This window comes from Chelonia mydas, chromosome 2 (genome assembly GCF_015237465.2).
Source record: "Chelonia mydas isolate rCheMyd1 chromosome 2, rCheMyd1.pri.v2, whole genome shotgun sequence".
Classification (NCBI taxonomy): Eukaryota; Metazoa; Chordata; order Testudines; family Cheloniidae; genus Chelonia; species Chelonia mydas.
The window spans coordinates 248,609,269-248,622,140 of NC_057850.1; the positions used below are offsets into that span (position 1 = coordinate 248,609,269).

The window sequence follows — 12,872 nt, forward strand, 5'->3', positions numbered from 1 at the left end:
CGGTGGCTCGATCCCCCCCATCCTCACTCTTTTTAACTGGGCTTGGGCAGGGGGTTCGGGTGTGGGAGGAGGTGAGGGCTCTAAATGGGGGTGCGGTCTCCGGGATGGGGCCATAAATGAGGGGTTCAGGGTGTGTGTGGGGGATCCGGGCTGGGGGAAGGAAGTTGGGGTGTGGGAGGGGTGAGGGCGCCGGTTGAGGGTGCTGGCTCTGGGGTGGGTCCAGGGATGAGGGGTTTGGAGTGCAGGAGGGGGCTCCAAGCTGGGGGGTGGGGCTGAAGGATTCAGAGTGCGGGAGGGGGTTGGGGTGCGGGCTCTGGTGTGGGGCTGAGGATGATGGGTTCAGGGTGTGGGAGGGGGCTCTGGGATGGGGCAGGAGGTTGGGGTGCAGGGGGGTGAGGGCTCTGGTTGGGGGTGCAGGCTCGGGAGTGCAGGCGGTGGCTCCAGGTTTGAGGAGTCTCAGGGCTGGGGCAAGGGCTCTGGGTTGGGGCACAGGCTTACCTCAGGCAGCTCCCAGTCAGCGGCGCAGCAGGGGAGCTAAGGCAGGCTGCCTGCCTGTCCTGGTTCCACGCTGCGCCCTGGAAGCAGCCCGCAGGGCTGGCTCCTGGGGGGGGTGGCAGCAGGAGGCTCAGTGGTGCATGCTGCTATCGCCCGCAGGCATTGCTCCCATTGGCCAGAAGCCAGCCAATGGGAGTGCGGAGCCTGTGCTCGGGCAGCGTGTGGAGCCCCATGGTCTCCCCACCTAGGAGCTGGACCTGATGGCCGCTTCCGGGGTGCGGCGTGGTGCCCCAGGACAGGTAGGGACTAGCCTGCCCTAGCCCCACAGCACTGCCGACCGGACTTTTAACAGTCTGACCAGAGTCGCCAGGGTCCCTTTTTGACCATGTGTTCCAGTCAAAAACAGGACACCTTGTCACCCTAGTGGGGGGGGGGGAGGGGGGAACACACCAGCTTCAGCCCCGCACTGCTTCTGGCTGGGGCAGGGGAGCCGCCAGTTTCAGCCCCACACCGCTTCAGCGCTGGGGCTCAGGGCACCAGCTTCAGCCCCACGCTGCCCCACGCTGCTCCCGGCTTCAGTGCTGGGGCTTGGCACACCGGGTTTCAGCTGCGGGGCTCTGTGGCCCCCCTGAAAGGCCTCACATACCCCCAAGGGGCCACGGACCCCGGTTGAGAATTGCTGCCTTAGTCCACTTCCCTTGGGCTTTAAGTTCTGTGCTCTCAGCGTTAGGATTTTTGCCTCACTTCTATCCCTGAGGTCACTTCCTGTGCATGAGGCAGAGGGCTCAATAAAAGTTTTCTGGTTCCTGCCCTGCTGTGTACTTTACAGAAAAAAATTAAAATAGACCTTCCTTTGCCTTTTATCATTTAAAAATAGCAGATTCTCCATCACAATGGGAAAATTTGCTTTTTGCAGAAATAGTCAAATATGGTGATGCCCTTTGAGGCCCAGCTAATGAGAAGACCACCACCAAGAATGGAGGCAAACACAAGATAATGAAATAATTTTCATTTATTCCACACTCTCATTCCTACAATTTTCATTACAATCTAACATGCCCTTCCTTCCAGCATTTTTAAAATTAAAATAAATGTACTGGAATGGAGTTAGTTTTTAACTATTTTTATGTGAATCATCAGCCTTTTTTCTTCTTGGGTTTTAATTCTTAATTAATTGTAATGCTTATTGACTTCAATGGGAACAGGATCAGGCAAAATATGATGACGTGCTTGGCTGCACTGGGACCTAAGATTGGTGCTTTAAACATCTACAGGAAATTAAATTAAAAAAAAATCACTCCTGCCCCCTTTCCTATCTGATTTCTATAGCATCTTTATTGTTCGCCCTGGCACTTCACACCTGCATTTCTCTACTCTTTCTCCCATATACTTAGGCATTGTTACTATTATCAAGTGTCATATGGGTGCAGGGTGCTGTTCAAAAAGGGACCCAGACGCTGAAATCAGATATAACAGCAGAATCAGGGCCATAGTTACTTTATTTTCCTTCTCCCTACAATGATCTCCAATGTGCCTTCTCTCCTCAGGTCAGTTCTCCTTTTCCAGCTGTTGCTTTCCCAGCTGTCCCTGAATGTACTCTAGCACGTTTCCTGGAATAACCCTTGCTGGAATGGCTGTGAGGGCAACTGGTGTCCAACTCAGCAGCACACTTTAGAGCATGATTTCACTGAATGATCTGACTTCTTGAAATAGGAAGCCGAACACTTCATAGGACCAACAGAAAGACACCATCCCTACTGTAGTGCAAAGAAATAAAAACAAAGAGCCATGCCTTAAGTGTCAACTAGAGATCTCCCTGTCCAGGAAGTTCTTATGTCTATTAAGCTCCCTGCTGCAATGCATTGGAAAACATAATCCCAAATATATATATATAAAATGATGGGGTCTAAATTAGCTGTTACCACTCAAGAAAGAAGTCTTGGAGCCATTGTGGATAGTTCTCTGAAAACATTCACTCAACGTACAGCAACAGTCAAAAAAGCGAACAGAATGTTGGGAATCATTAAGAAACGGATATATAAGAAGACAGAAAATACCATATTGCCTCTATATAAATCCCTGGTATCCCTACATCTTGAATACTGCGTGCAGATGTGGTCACTCCATCTGAAAAAAGATATATTGGACTTGGAAAGGGTTCAGAAAAGGGCAACAAAAATTATTTGGGACATAGAACAGCTGCTGCATGAGGAGATATTAATAAGACTGGGATTTTTCAGTTTGGAAAAGAGAGGAGTAAGGGGGGTGTCATAAATATAAAGGGAAGGGTAAACCCCTTTAAAATCCCTCCTGGCCAGAGAAAAATCCTCTCACCTGTAAAGGGTTAAGAAGCTAAAGGTAACCTCGCTGGCACCTGACCAAAATGACCAGTGAGGAGACAAGATACTTTCAAAAGCTGGGAGGAGGGAGAGAAACAAAGGGTCTGTGTATCTGTCTTTATGCTGCCTTTGCCGGGGATAGACCAGGAATGGAGTCTTAGAACTTTTAGTAAGTAATCTAGCTAGGTACGTGTTACATTATTTCTTTAAATGGCTGAGAAAAGAATTGTGCTGAATAGAATAACTATTTCTGTCTGTGTATCTTTTTTGTAACTTAAGTTTTTGCCTAGAGGGATTCTCTATGTTTTGAATCTAATTACCCTGTAAGGTATCTACTATCCTGATTTTACAGAGGGGATTTCTTTACTTCTATTTACTCCTATTTCTATTAAAAGTCTTCTTGTAAGAAAACTGAATGCTTTTCCATTGTTCTCAGATCCAAGGGTTTGGGTCTGTGGTCACCTATGCAAATTGGTGAGGCTTTTTATCCAACATTTCCCAGGAAAGGGGGGGGTGCAAGTGTTGGGAGGATTGTTCATTGTTCTTAAGATCCAAGGGCCTGGGTCTGTAGTCACCTAGGCAAATTGGTGAGGCTTTTTACCAACCCTTGTCCAGGAAGTGGGGTGCAAGGTTTTGGGAAGTATTTGGGGCGAAAGACATGTCCAAACAGCTCTTCCCCAGTAACCAGTATTTGTTTGGTGGTGGTAGCGGCCAATCCAAGGACAAAGGGTGGAATATTTTGTACCTTGGGGAACTTTTTGACCTAAGCTGGTAAAGATAAGCTTAGGAGGTTTTCATGCAGGTCCCCACATCTGTACCCTAGCGTTCAGAGTTGGGGAGGAACCTTGACAGGGGGATATGATAGAGGTCTATAAAATCATGACTGGTGTGGAGAAAGTAAATAAGGAAGTGTTATTTACTCCTTCTCAGAACACAAGAACTAGGGGCCACCAAATGAAATTAATAGGCAGTAGTTTAAAACAGATAAAAGGAAGTATTTTTTCATACAACACACAGTCAACCTGTAGAACGCCTTGCCAGAGGAGGTTGTAAAGTCCAAGACTATAACAGGATTAAAAAAAAGAACTAGATAAATTGATGGAGGATAGGTCCATCAATGGCTATTAGCCAGGGTGGGCAGGGATGGTATCCCTAGCCTCTGTTTGCCAGAAGCTGGAAATGGGTGACAGGGGATGGATCACTTGGTGATCACCTGTTCTGTTCATTCCCTCTGGGGCACCTGGCACTGGCTGCTGTCGGAAGACAGGATACTGGGCTAGATGGACCTTTCGTCTGACCCAGTGTGGCTGTTCTTATGGGCCTCTCTGGTAACTGTTGAAGAGGAAAATCTATATGGTCACTCCACATCTCCCTTTCTTGACAATAATAGATTAAAATTAAATTATAAACCGATGTGTTTACCACAAAGATTCAAAATAAACGTGAAATTCTTAAAAACTATTTACACTACGGTGTGCCCTTATCACTTCCATTTAAATAGTCCTGAGCATTATTCTAAAGATCAAGTCTTTGAGAGGGTCTGATCAGGCTTCCAGACTGACATTCTCACTTCTTGCATGTGGAGTTTCCTGTGGAGGGTCCTCACTTCCTGAGAGAGTACCTGTAGGACCCAGATCCTCTTTTTCTGAAGTATCATGGGGATAAAAATTTGCTGTCCTTTCACAAGCAGGCCATCAGCCCTGTGAAAGTCATTTCAGTCCTGTCAATGTTGTATGGAAGTGGACTCCTTTGTTTCTTATGTCCGCTAAGTGATGGATAACTAAAATGTCTTTTTGCTTTCCTTATATTACTCAAACTCCATTGCTCTGGCTCAAGAGCCAGGAAGGATTCCAGTGGTGCAGGTTCTATCCTCCGGCATGCTCACTAAGCTGCTGCTTGTTAGCTTGATAGTTTTGCTTACTTTTACAGCAGAACCTCATTTATCCCATCAAAGGGGGCCTGGGGGCTAGATCAGATAATCAAAAATCCAGATACATTCGAGAATAGGAAAGTGCAAGGCTGCAGTGCCATCTAGAGGCCACAGGAGAGATTGTCTCCTTCTGGACCGGTGTGTGCCAGTTGTCTGGTTAACGTAGAGAACTGAATAATGGCGGGTCAGCTAAACGGGGTTCTACTGTATGTAAATATACTTTCATTGTCTTCTGCCTGTAAACAAGATAGTCAGACAGGGGAAGCCACATTCCCTTGTGTAAGGTGGGCTCGATGTGTACAGTGCCTCCCAGACACACTTTAAGAACACATTTCCACTACGCACATATAACTCTTTATACACAACCCAGACATGTATCGCACAGGGATTTTGGTGTTCAGCATATCAACAGTTTACAAATGATACCTTATGTGACACCTTCCAGATATGTCTTATGACAAGACTGTGTTGGGGGTAGTGCCTGTGTCAGGCCTGATATGAATTACGTTATGGCGGGCCCTCCACTAGTGGGCACTGATAGGCTCATAGCGTCACAACCGCCTGTTAAATTTAACTCTCTTGTATACAATATTCTGTCTGCCTATGAAAAGGGCACCAAAAGCTCACTTGAGTGTATTCTCTCTTTTCCTCATCAGTGAGGTATAGGACACAGAGGATGTCCACAGCAGCAGCTTCCCGGGCAAATATCAGGGAGTTTACCTGGTATTCTTGTGTTCTCTTTGTTAAACCAGAAGCCATCTAGAATTGCTCAAATCTCTGGGTCCAGCAAGGCCAGCTGCCTGAGTTGCCAAAAATCAAACTTCTGTAACAGAGCTATTTATGCTATGGGTTCCATGGCTGTGCCTCCTTCCTGCTGCAGCTTTCAAAGTCTCCGCCCCAGTTTTCCACTTTCCCCACTCACTCACTCCTCTAGCAGTCTGGTGGGTCTCTTTTCTTTCCTTTACTCCTTCTTTGGAGAAAGGAATTCAGTCACTCCCAAGATCATGTAGTGCAGGGGTCTCATACTCAATTTACCTTAGGGCCAGTGCCAGTCCTCAAATCCTCCCAGCAGGCCAATAATGTCACTCATGCTGCCCAGAACCCGCCCCCCCCAAAACTCCGCCCCCTCACCTGCCTAAGGCTTTGGGAGGGAGTTTGGGTGGGGAAGGAGGCCTGGGGTAGGGGATTGGGGTGCAGGCTCTGGGAGGGAGTTTGGGTGCAGAAGGGGTGAGAGGTTGGGCTCTGGCAGGGAGTTTGGGTGGGGGAGGGGTCTGGGGTGCAGGCTCTGGGCTGGGACAGGGGCTGGGGATGCAGAAGGAGGGGGTGGGGTTGCAGGCTCTTGTAGGGAGTTTGGGGGCAGGAGAGGTATAGAGGGAGGGGGTATGCAGGCTCTGGGAGGGAGTTTAGGGGCTGGGGTGTGTGGGGAGGGTGTCACAATAAAATGCTCCCGCTCCCATGGGGTCCCCTGAGTAAGCACCAGCGCTGTACATTGCTAACGTTTCTATATGCACTGGGAAGTATCTTGGGAAGGGTTAAAAGGTGTGAGTGTGCAATGAAGATTCCTTTGCAGGTTACAAGAGGCCGAAGGGGGAGGAAGGGAAAAAGGAACTGGTTAACTTAATGATCCAGCTAGGCCCCAAAATAAGGAACAAAACTGCAACCCAAGGCCAGCGCGCACAAACAGGTTCTCTGCTGCCAAACAGCCAGAAGCCTGTATCCCAACCCTGGCCAGCTGTGAGGAAAAAAAAAAAAAACTGAGCCAGACAGAACTGAAAGGGTTGGAAAACTAATAAAATTGTGAAGGCCAGCGAGTGGGAACACAACAGTCTTGCAACCCTGAAACTGGTGTGTTTTGGAGAAGCCAAAAAAGCTGCACAAAGCTGGTTCGGACTGGTACAGAGAGCATGGGGGACGGGGGCCCCTGGATTAAACACCCTCAGAAGAACCCAGGGCTTAAAACCCTCCTGAGAGCTGAAGCAAGATGGAGATTTACAGCGGACCCTAGACGACCTGTGCGCAGGGCAGAACTCTTGTCTACCCTTCCCCCTCTTCTTCTTATATTACACTCCGGCTTGGCCAGCCTTGGGTTGTGCATGTGTAAGTATGAAAGTGGGTTAGGGCTCGAGCACTAATGCTTTCTTCCTCCCTCTGAGTGATGTGGGGTGTGCCCAGCACTCACTGCTGTTATTTGGTTAATAAAGCTTTAAACTTAGTCACTTGGTGTGCTCCTTCATCTCCTCCCCTAAAAATCCTGCAGCCTCAGCTTGATCACTTGAAGCCCCAGGCAGATTGGTAACATAAATCTGTCACAAGGGGGCGCAGGCTCTGGGAGGGAGTTTGGGGGTAGGAGGTGGGGTGTGGGAGGGGGTGCAGGGTCTGGGAGAGAGTTTGGGGATGGGAGGGGGTGTGTGGGAAGGGGGTGGGGGTGCAGGCTCTGGGAGGGGGTCGGAGGTGCGGCACATACCTGGGGCTCCAAGGTGGGGCGAGCCGGGGGGCCTCCACGCGCTGCTGCCCCCAGGCACTGCCCCCACAGCTTCCCATTGGCCACAGGGGCGCTTGGGGCAGGGGCAGTACATGGAGGCACAGCCCCGCCATGCCCCGGGGCCGCAGGGAGGAGCTGGCAGACATGGAGTGAGCAGGCAGATGCCTCTCACCTCTGCTGCACTGCCTGGGCCCTGGGCCATGTAAATCACCTGGGGGGGGGGGGAGAGCACCTGAGGGCGGCAGGTGGGGCCAAGGGAGAGACCCAGCCCCAAAACTGCTGAGCCCAGCTGGCCACATTGGGGAGGTTTGCGGGCCACAGATGGCCCGCGAGTTTGAGACATATCTGACATGATATAGTGTCAGAACATAAACACAAAGAGCCATGCCTTAAGTAGCAGCTAGAGCACTCCCTGACCTGAAAGTTCCTATATTTATTAAGCTCCCTGCTGCAACACATCTTGGTCCTCTCTGGTAAATGATGAGGACAAGGGACTCTAACCACTCCACATTTACCTTGAGTGCTTACAGCCTCAGGCCTTGACCCTGAAACTGTATCTTCCTGGGAGGGAAACCTGAGTTCATGTGGAGCCCATTGACTTCATCAGGGGTTCACACAGGTGCAGGTATCTGCCCAGATAGATTCATTAGTAGGAACAGGGCCCAATAACAAAAGAGGAGAGCTAACAGCTAGGAAGGAATGGGGTGAAGAAGGGCAAAGGGTTTCAGCTATAAGATGGTGCAGTGACTCCATTTAGGCATGAGCATATTTAGGTGGTTCAGCTGAATATGCAGCATTGCCAAATGAGCACAGACAAGAGGCATGAAGCAGACCAATCAGTCATGAGATTGGCAAAGAAATAAAGACAGCTGCCTCTGTTTATGGATGCACATTTTGTGTCAAATTCAAATCCATATAGAATATACCCAACTTTAGGAATCTATTGACTCCTCCTTCAGACTAAGAAGAGGGACAACACCCCAAGTATCCCCTCGGGCAGTCTTCCAATCTCTCTTCCCATGCTTCTACTCACTGGACACTATCACCAGGTCCCCTATAGCTTCCCCTGACAAACAATTTTTAGGGCAAAGCAATTTTTCAAACCAAAGTTATAGGGAGGCTGAAATAGTGCTTTCTGGCAGAAACTGGTTGCAACTTTAACTATAGTGAGGCTACTGCAGCTACATGTGAAAAAAGGAGGCAACACCCATTGACGCATCCTTGACAAGACAAATTCTGCTGTGGTATGTACACTCACATCAATGGTGTTCTGCAAGGAGAGAATTTGGCCTATTACATCTAGAAATCTTTCGATTCTTTGTGGCTTGTTTTTGGAGAAATTTTTAAGCAAAATTACAAATGCCCTTGAGATGCTCAGTTGTTTTATAGTTCATTCTTAATGTAAGCAATACCCATTCTCTCCTCAATAGGGTGTTTGAGGGGCATGGTGCTCTGTATACGTGTGTGTACACTGAACGTATGTACATGGAGCTCCAGCCAGGTTTATTTTCCAAGCTGACCCCTCTCTGGAAGTGGTGTTAGATCCTCTGCATATTGAGTGCTCTGCATCAAGCAGCCTCTCTGGATATTGAGCAGTCAGCATCAACCAAAGATCAGTTTTCCTGAGGGGTTTTCTGCCTTTTCTCTCAAAGAGGCAGCACGTTTTTCATTCTTTCCTCCTGTTTTAAACATTGACTTGGGGGATGATTTATTTCTGCATTTCGAATGGGATAGGACTAGTGCTTCTGTCAGGTAGTTTAGGGGAAACCACTGTCGTCCATGTGAAAAAATGTACCACAGAGACACATTACAGGACTCTGAGCATTTTATGCATCAGATCAAAAGAGCTGAAGATCTGGCCCTAGTAATCCACTTCACATCAATAGATCTTTGTGAACATCCCACCACTACACAAATGCAAACTCCTAATGATCCCATATTAACATCCCAAGGAAAAGAACAAATATCAAAATCTCAGGGCATAAGAACGGCCCTACTGGGTCAAACCAAGGGTCCATCTAGGCTAGTATCCTGCCTTCCGACAGTGGCCAATGCCAGGTGCCCCAGAGGAAATGAACAGAACAGATAATCATCAAGTGATTCATCCTCTGTTGCTCATTCCCAGCTTCTGGCAAACAGAGGCTAGGGACTCCATTCCTGCCCATCTTGGCTAATAGTCATTGATGGACCTATCCTTCATGAATTTATCTCCTTCTTTTTTGAACCCTGTTATGGTCTTGGCCCTCACAACATCCTCTGGCAAGGAGTTCCACAGGTTGACTGTGTGTTGTGTGAAGAAATACTGCCTTTTATTTGTTTTAAACCTGTTGCCTATTAATTTAATTTGGTGACCACTAGTTCTTGTGTTATGAGTAGTAAACAACACTTCTTTATCTACTTTCTCTACACCAGTCATGATTTTATAGACCTCTATCATATCCCACCTTACTCGTCTCTTTTCCAAGAAGAAAAGTCCCAGTCTTATTAATCTCTCCTCATACGGAAGCTGTTCCATACCCCTAATCATTTTTGTTGCCCTTTTCTGAAGCTTTTCCAATCCTAATATATCTTTTTTGAGATGGGGCTACATCTGCACACAGTATTCAAGATGTGGGAGTATCATGGATTTATATAGAGGCAACATGTTATTTTCTGTCCTATTTTCTATCCCCTTCTTAATTATTCCCAGCATTCTGTTTGCTTTTTTGACTGCCGCAGCACATTGAGTGGATGTTTTCAGAGAAAAGACAGTTACCTTTTCCGCAACTGGTGTTCTTTGTGATGTGTTGCTCATGTCTATTCCACAATAGGTGTGCATGATCACCACGTGCACCGGTGCTGGAAGTTTTTCCCCTAGCAGGGGGGAGCGCCCCCTGCAACCTGTGGAGTGGCACCTGCCTGGCAATGGTATAAGGGGAGCTGCACACTCCCTCTACCCTCAGTTCCTTCTTGCCAGACAACTCTGACAGGGGATGTGGAATAGACATGAGCAACACATCTCGAAGAACACCAGTTATGGAAAAGGTAAAGGTCTTTTCTTCTTCGAGTGATTGCTCATGTGTATTCCACAATATGTAGTTCCAAGCTATATCTGTTGGAGGTGGGTAGGAGTTCACAGATTCCCAGGATGGAGGACAGCCCTGCTGAACACAGCGTCATCCCTGATTTGGGGAATGATCGCATAGTGCGAGGTGAATGTGTGAACCGAAGACCACATGGCAGCCCTACAAATGTCCTGGATGGGGATGTGGGCCACAAAGGCAGCTGATGAGGCCTGCACCCGAGTTGAGTGTGCCCTCACAATGGGTGGCAGGGGGACACCCGCCAGCTCATAGCAGGAGCGGATGCACGAAGTGATCCAATTGGAAAGCCACTGAGCGGAAATCGGCTGGCCCCTTGCACGCTCAACTGAGGCAATGAACAATTGCGAGGACTTTCTGAACGGCTTGTTCCGCTTGAGGTAGAAAGCCAGAACCCACTGCACATTGAGTGTGTGGAGATGGCGCTCCTCACTGGACGTGTGAAGCTTGGGGCAGAGGACCGGTAGAAAAATGTCCTGACTCATGTGGTAGGCGGAGATCACCTTCAGGAGGAAAGCGGGGTGTGGACGGAGCTGGATCTTGTCCTTATGAAAGATCGTGTACGGTGGCTTAGAGGTCAGGGCCCTGAGCTCCAAGACTTGCCTGGCTGACGTGATTGCAAGCAGGAAAGCCACCTTCCATGAGAGGTGAGAGCAGGAGCACGTGGCCAGTGGTTCAAACGGAGGCCCCGTGAGACGAGCCAACACCAGGTTTAGGTCCCACTGTGGGACCAGGGGTCTAGAATACGGAAAAAGACGGTCCAAACCCTTAAGGAACCGGCCAGTCATAGCATGGGAAAATACCGTGTGCCCTTGCACTGGTGGATGGAAGGCCGATATGACTGCCAGGTGCACCTTGACTGATGAGGGCGTAGAGAGTCTGTGCATGGAAAGAGTGGATCCCATAGACCTATTCACAGCAGATACAAAAAGGGTCTAGGGGATTTTCTGGATGGTTTGATTCTGTAAAAACCTATTGCCCCCCTGACATCTAGTGTGTGGAAAGTATCTTTCTGCATAGTCTGAAACAGTTTAGGAAAAGAAACTGGAAGGTGAATAGTTCAGTTAATGTGATATTCTGAAGAAACCTTTGATAAAAGTTTTGGATGGGGTTGTAATGATACGTTCTCCCTGGAGAACACATTAAATAGAGGTCCTGCATTTACAGCCCCAATCTCCCCAACCCTTTGAGCACAGTGATGTCCACCAGAAAGCCGTCCTCATAGATAAATGTAAAAAGGAGCAACTAGTGGTTCAAACAGCTGTTTCATGAGAGGGTTAAGAACGTTGAGATCCCAAAACAAAGTAGGATCTCTAATTTCTTTAAAAATATTCATAAGACATTTTGGGAACCTCATTGTGGTTGGATGAGTGAAAATTAAGAACCCTTCTACTGGTCAGTGGAACGCTATTATTGATGCTAAGTGTACCTTGATGGAACTCACAGACTGTCCTGATGTTTTCAATTCCAACAGGGTAATCCAAGATTGTGGAAAAAGGTGATGGCAGTTACACCAAAGATGATCTCTTTTCCATTTCTGGAGGTAAGCTTGTCTTGTAGATTCCTTCCTGCTATTTAACAACACCTGTTGTACTTCCGATGAACAGGACGCCTCTAATCCCAAAAACCATTGAGGTTACTTGGGGTTGTGGAATGTTCAGACTGCGGTGAAGTATGTGACCCACATCCTGAGTCAACAGTCAAGAAAAGATCGGGGAAATTTTGTAGGGAAAAAAGAAAATGGAAACAATTCCAACTACTATATATTCTATAAACTAACTAACATAGTAACAACTATGTACTATATCCTAAACCTAAAGAGAAAAACTGGCACCCACTAAACACCATTTCTGGCCAAAGGTGGTTGAGAAGGAACTGAGGGCAGTTCACCCATACATCCCTATATAGCCTCAGGGTCCAGCCTGAGAATGGGTAGGGTGCATGTGCGGGCTGAATGTGCACTGCTACCAAAAATCTCCGCACAAAGGTGCAGGGCACATGCACACCTGAAGTCGGGCACCCATAGGGACACTACTTGAAGAAGATGTCTACTCTAATAGCTGCTGTTTGACATTATCCAGAGCTATAGTGGAATGGAGTGCTATCATATATGACTACATTATCAGTTTTTTCCCAAATACAGATCAGAAATATTTATTGAACTCTTCTGACTTTTCTGTATTATTATTGATAATTCTACCGTTTCCATCTAGCAATGGACCCATACCAATATAATCACTTTTTGTTCCTAGTTTACTTAATAAACTCTTTCTTATTGTTCTTAACTCTGCCAGCCATAGCTTTCTCCTTGTGTCTCTTTTCTTTCCTTATCGATTTTCTACAATTCCTAGCTTCTGATTTATATTAATTACAATCAACTTCCCCTTTCTTTTATGTTATATGTTATTATTTAACTTTTTATAGCTGCCTTCACTTTCCCTCTAAATCAGGTCATTTTTGTTTTAACCAATATGGTTTTCTTGATCGTGGCTTTTTGGGCACCTAAGTAAATTGTTGTTAATTCCCAATTGTCATGGAGAATTGAA

At 47.4% G+C, this 12,872-nt stretch overlaps 1 long non-coding RNA gene across 1 annotated transcript in view; it reads left to right on the plus strand.

Annotated features, from left to right (window-relative positions):
- Positions 1 to 12,872, plus strand: part of LOC119565428 — a 38,403-nt gene that overhangs the window by 17,439 nt on the left and 8,092 nt on the right. Inside the window, exon 2 of the long non-coding RNA XR_005224110.2 lies at positions 11,801 to 11,869. This is a non-coding gene — a long non-coding RNA (uncharacterized LOC119565428). The remainder of the gene's footprint in view (positions 1 to 11,800; positions 11,870 to 12,872) is intronic.